Genomic DNA, 6378 nt, shown 5'->3' on the forward strand with positions numbered 1-6378 from the left:
ATGTCATTGTTGACTCTTGAGTCTTGAAATTTTAGATAAAAATTAGAAGTTCTAATTAGGCCATCCTTGACCAACCCATCTCAAACAATTGATAAACTTTCATGCAAAACACTATTGATAAACTCTAATCTCTAGTCTCCTTGGACATCACTAAGAAGAGGCAAAGCGTATCTTCATTTGTTCGACAATTCTCTGGTCTCCTTGTACATCACTAAGAAGAGGCAAATCGTATCTATAGTTATTCGACAGTGAGATTCAATATAGGTGAATACCAATGAAGCCTAAGCAAAATGAACTATAAAAATGTATAAAAATGGCTACACGCTGTGAAGCCCGTTCTAGATTTTACAAAGAGGAAGCCCCTTCGGGATTTGATAAAGATAAGATTATTAGTACGATAGATCTGGAAATGGAGCACAAAGTCGAGCTTTTCAATAAGCTTACTCACACATGCTATGCCAAATGCATTTCAAGGAGACATAAGAAAGAGAACTGAACATAGGTGAACATAGGAGAATGCATTTTGTGTTGCCAAATAGTCACAAGTTATTGATATTATAGGGAAAGTTCTTAGTCTAGGCAGGCCACATATATAAATTCAACTACCAGTCAAATGTCTTGGCCAATTGATAATTTAGGAGAAGGGAACATCCAATTTATATTAGGATAGATATTATGTGTGTAGACTACTGTATTGGCCAAGTCATAATTTAGGAGAAGGGAACATCCAATTTATATTAGGATAGATATTATGTGTGTAGACTACTAGTCAAATGTCTTGGCCAATTCATAATTTAGGAGAAGGGAACATCCAATTTTTATTAGGATAGATATTATGTGTGTAGTTTGATTTTTTTCTGATGTACTAAATCTTTAGCATATGCTTTTTTTTAGTTGCTTTCTAAAAAGTTACTTGAAGTAACTTCTCCTCATTAACATATTTTCTCTATTTTGGGACAGGAACTTGTGACACAAATAATGGAAATAATTCAATTCAAGAATGAGAAAATCCATTTGGGTGTTGGGTGGTTTTAAATTTGGGTTCCAATAGAATTGAAGGTTCACAGCATATTGAAATCCATGCTTGCTGGAACTTGGATTGGAGGTTAGTATTCACATTTCTGCATGATTACTCTTTTCTTTCAAGAAAAGATTATTTCATTATTCACAAGAATTGGAAAACAAACTTCTCCTCCTCATGACTAATAGGTCCATTCACTTTGGTTATGCCTTAATCTATCTATTAAGAAATCACAAGGCATTTTGCCAATCATAAGACATTTTCAACTTTATTATTTTTAATCATTCCAGCTAGATGATTAAGTTAAATTATGTAAAAATAATAACATTAAAATTAAAATTGACATTAATAAAATTTAAAAAAAACATAAAACATTACATTGTTAAATCATATAATTTCTTTAATAATAATTAAAAAATAAGAACAAATTAAATTAAATTGCAAAATTTAAATTAACAAAGGCCCAAAATATTTGTATGCTCTCAGGACTTTCAATTTCAGCGCGCTTTTCATTCTTCAATTTTAGCTGTTGTGTGATATGTTATTTCTTATTTGTTGAACATAATTTTATTGAAAATTTTAGAATCTGATTATTGAAAAATAAATTTATTATTTAAAATTATTCCGGTCCAGCGAATAATAAAATTTATTATTTAAGGTTGTTCCTGTCAATCGAAATCTAGACCAAATAAGAATGAAGCTCCATACCATCCAGAATCGAAACTCAAACACTACTACAACCCCCGGACTTCATCCGAGAAAATACATGCAGTTTGGAAAAATATCAAATTAATGATTTTTATTTTTTAAAATATCAAATAATATTTTATTTCTATGTTAGTTAAAAAAATTAAAAATTTAGGTAGAAAGAGAATATAAATGTAAAATCATAATTTCTATACAGTATAATTATCTCTAGATTGGTTGACAATTATAATGAAACTCAACAGTTATTACATATAGTAAATGATTTTAACTTTCCAAAATATCAAATATCTCAAATTACTCTATAATAATGAATAAAATATTTATGCAATAAACATAGTAAATTATGATTACAATTAATAAAATATTCTTGCAATAAATTTATAAAATTATAATTACAGTGTTACATTTTTTACTTGTGTTTCATGCCAAGAAGTATTGTTAAGCAATCTACTACTCGAGCCTAGAACCGTAAACCAATGAAACAGTGAAACAGTCTTGTAAGCCGGAAAAAAAAAACATGGGTCCTACAATCAATTTAAGGCAGCAATCTTCTACTACTAGAGCCTAGAAAATATGCCTACTCCTACTCGAGCCTAGAAAATATGCGTGGACTATTCGCACAATAGTTTTTATACACATGAAGTATTTAACGTTGCTTTCCAGTAAAAGTAAATGAATCCCTCTTTATCAATTACACAACAAAGCTGACCAATGATTGTATGGAATTCGACCAATCATTCATGTGTATGAGGAGAGAAACTTGGGCACAAACAAATATTTAAAGGATGCTAACCGCTTTTTTCAAGCACAATATATCCTTTATGATTTTCAACATTTTGTATCCTCGCAACTGTAATTTTTGTATAGAAAAGGACTGCACTGTAGGGCATAAAATTACAAGTAGAAACAAACAGAACTCTAATTTTGCAAAATGTTGTTTGTAGAAACAAACGAATCACTAATTCTAGTGTGAAAAAATGTTGGATATAAAGAAAGGAGGCATTGAGCAATGACTGACCAACTAAACAAATAAAGAGAATTGAGATGGAAAAATGGATTATACATGCTCAAGAACATGCTTTTCATCTTTATAACTTTCTCTATAGCAATATGAACACAACCTAAGACAATATGCTAACTGTTTTTTATTTTCAAGCAGTCCATCAAAAACTACTCTTTGCTGAAGCTATTCAACTATTATTTGAATTCACAAATAATACAAAAGTCAAAATGACACCATACCAAAGCAGTCCATGAAGAACTACTCTTTGTTGAAGCTATTCAGCCAATATTTGATTTCACAAATAATACAAAGCTCAAAAGGACGACCTACCAAGGAGTCCATTCCAACACCTCAAATTGGTGCAGGAGTCCATTCCAACACCTCAAATGGGTGTAACTACCTCGCCTTAGCCAAAACTCGAAAACATAATGAAGGAACCAGGTTTATAGCCACATTTAAATGGCAGCAAGGGGAAGATGGTTCGTTCGTAAAGGTACAGGTATAGTCGTTCCACATGTGGTCTAAGAGGGAAACTCCTTAGGGTGAAACAAGGGTTACATAGTAGCTAGTACCTACAGCCTAGCTTAAATATAGAATAATGAAACAAAAAAATAGCAAAGAGAAATATTTCATCACAAAAATAAAACCACTAATAAAATATTATATTGTTGAATCTCATCACCAAAAATTAGTTATATTAAAATAGACATATCTATATGTGTATGTGTTTTATTTTTATTAATATATATAATTGTCTATAATTAAATTTATTAAAATATGTTTTTAATATAATAATAAATCATCTTAAATTGAAAATATTATGAAAAAAATATAAATCATGAAAACATAAATAATAAAATAAGGGAATAATAATAATAATCATAATTACAAATTAATTTTAAAGATCTAGTAAAACAAACATATTCTATTTCATAAAATTATTTTTTTAATTAATTAAAAAAAGCAATAAAGGTTTTTGTTAATCACAATTTCACTTCTAATATCATATCGGAGACGTCTTAATGTTCTATTATGTTATGTCTATTTCAACATTTTGACTCGTAAAATTACACAATAATAATAATAATAATTATTATTATTATTATTATTATTATTATTATTAATAAAATATTTTAACTCAGTTAAAATAAAAATTAAATTAGATAAAATAATAAATAAATAAATAAGATTAAAAAATAAAATTAATCTTTATAATTATAATTATAATTATAATTAATAATTAAATCAATCTAGATCCATCTCAATTGCATATCTACCAAGCACTAAGAGGGATCAAATCCCTTGACGTACAAACCTCTTTTAGTGTGAAAATAGATTTGATGCCTCTTAGTGCTTAGTAGATCCAAAGTTAAGATGAATCTAGACTACTAATAACAAATTGTTTATAATAGAAAAAACTTCCCTGAAAAGAAGACATTTGTCACCAATACAAAAAATAATAATAACAATTTAAGAACCAAGGTTTTTATTTAGAATGTGTCCAAAAGGAAGACATCAACCCATGATTGGAATTTCAAAACAGACTTACATGTCAAATTTACCACTTTTCACACATTTCTGTTCTTTTTCACAGTTTTAAGAAAAGAATTTTTCACAGTTCTCTCTGATCATTTTCATAATTTTAAGCAAAGATCTTGATGCTTTTATAAAATTTGAAACCATATTTGATAGAAAAATTACCTCATGGCAAACAATTTACTCTCAAATTCCATCTCTCATCAACCCAGCCAATCCAAAAATAACAATGACAATTTAATAGAATGCGTCATAATAAAACATTAACCCAGGAATTTGATGTGCTCTCATACATGGCATTGTTGACCCATGTTATTGTTACTCTTGAGTCTTGAATGTTTCCATAAAAATTAGAAGTTTTAATTAGACACATGTTATTAGTCCCTGCCAGCTGGGACTATAGTAATCAGATTGATGGCTTTAGCATTACTCCTTGCTATAATTAACCAAAGTTTTTAGGCACTCAAACTATAAAATTTATGAATTAATTTTCAGAAGCCAATAGCATTTTTCTCAGTCTTATTTGGCCTCTTCCCGAGGCGGGGAGGCCATAAGCATGCATAATATGGTATATATTTCATTCACGTTGGCGGAGTGAAAACTAATGCTAACAGTAGTTCCTAGATTTAAATGTTAAATGTTATTCGGTTACTTCAAGCAATCACATATACAGGCACACCTATCACGTAACCACATGGCTAATGTCATTTGGTCCCTTACTACACCTGCGTGGTAACCACATGGCTATGTGATGTACTATGGCCACCCGTCACTACCCGCATAACAATAATTTATCATACCTATTCATGAAGGTTCACCTTCATGAATGTTCGTCTATTTTCCTGTTCACCTATTTTGATTTTGTTTGTTCAGAATGGTTGGTGCCCTGCTGCTACCTTCGATGAAAAATTTCGATGAAAAATAATGGAAATGGTCAACACCCCTACGAGATGGCGGACCTTCAATGATTTTGCATCACTAAAAGTCCTACATCTTGGCTTGAAAGTGCTACATCCTCGCTTGAAAGCCCTGCATCTTGGCTAGGAGGATGGTTTGACAATGCTGCATCCTGGCTTGAAAGCCCTGCATCCTCGCTAGGAGGATGGTTTGAAAGCCCTGCATTCTGATAGATTTTCATTTCGTATGGAATGTTGACACAAAGCATTAATTCCCGGGTATGGAAAAGACAATTCACCTTCTTTGCAAGTAGTGGAATAACCCCTGTATATTTTGTTTGATTTGTTTGAGGAAGAGACATCCCATGTGACTTATGACGTGCTTGGAATTTTTTTGTCACTTCCTTGCTGATACTCCTTTACAGTGTTTCCTGCTTCATTTTCACCCATAATAATGAAATTATGACCCATTAATCTCATGAAAGGTTGTGTTGTAGGCTGCTCCTTTCGTGAGCTTTGTACTTCTGGGCAAGTTTTCTCCAAGACCAGAGATTTTTGCTTATGTTCTCCATTATATCCAGACTCGATATTTGAATGCATACAAGCTATCAGAGTTGAGCTTGTATCGGTTTTTCTAACTGATGAACCAGTAGTTCTAATTTGTGAATTTCCAACGTATTCGCTCTGCATTTGACCAAGTGCAGAAGATTGTGCTAACCCCACCTTGTCACGTTTTGACTGATTATTTCTAGGTGCTGAGTGCTAGTGGCAACAGTTAGCTTGTTTGCAGAGACTAGAAGAATTCTGCTGGGATGAGTCGGTCAAATTACATAAAATCTTAAGTATCCTTCCATCTACAGAAATATTATTTGAGACATGCATTCTTTCTACAAAATTGAAGTCTGGAAACCTCTTTGAACAATCTGCAACTAAAAGCTCCTTACCATATAACCATAATCAGAGCGTCTTCTTTGAATGAAAAAATTTGGGAGATCCCTTGCTTTTTCAGGTAATGGTGCTACCACATGATTTAATTTTGTATTAGCAAAGGGAATTTCCATGCGAATAGAACCTATTTCGATATCCCCAAATGAAAATGTTGCTTGTCCTACCACAACACCATTCAATTTAGGAATACATTTATCCCATGAAAGGCATCTCTTCCCACCATGGTAATCCCTGTGGACTGGAAACAATGTCTGAATGGAAGTTGA

This window comes from Pinus tabuliformis, chromosome 6 (genome assembly GCF_031772625.1).
Source record: "Pinus tabuliformis cultivar Carrire ecotype Pingquan chromosome 6, CPIR1, whole genome shotgun sequence".
Classification (NCBI taxonomy): Eukaryota; Viridiplantae; Streptophyta; class Pinopsida; order Pinales; family Pinaceae; genus Pinus; species Pinus tabuliformis.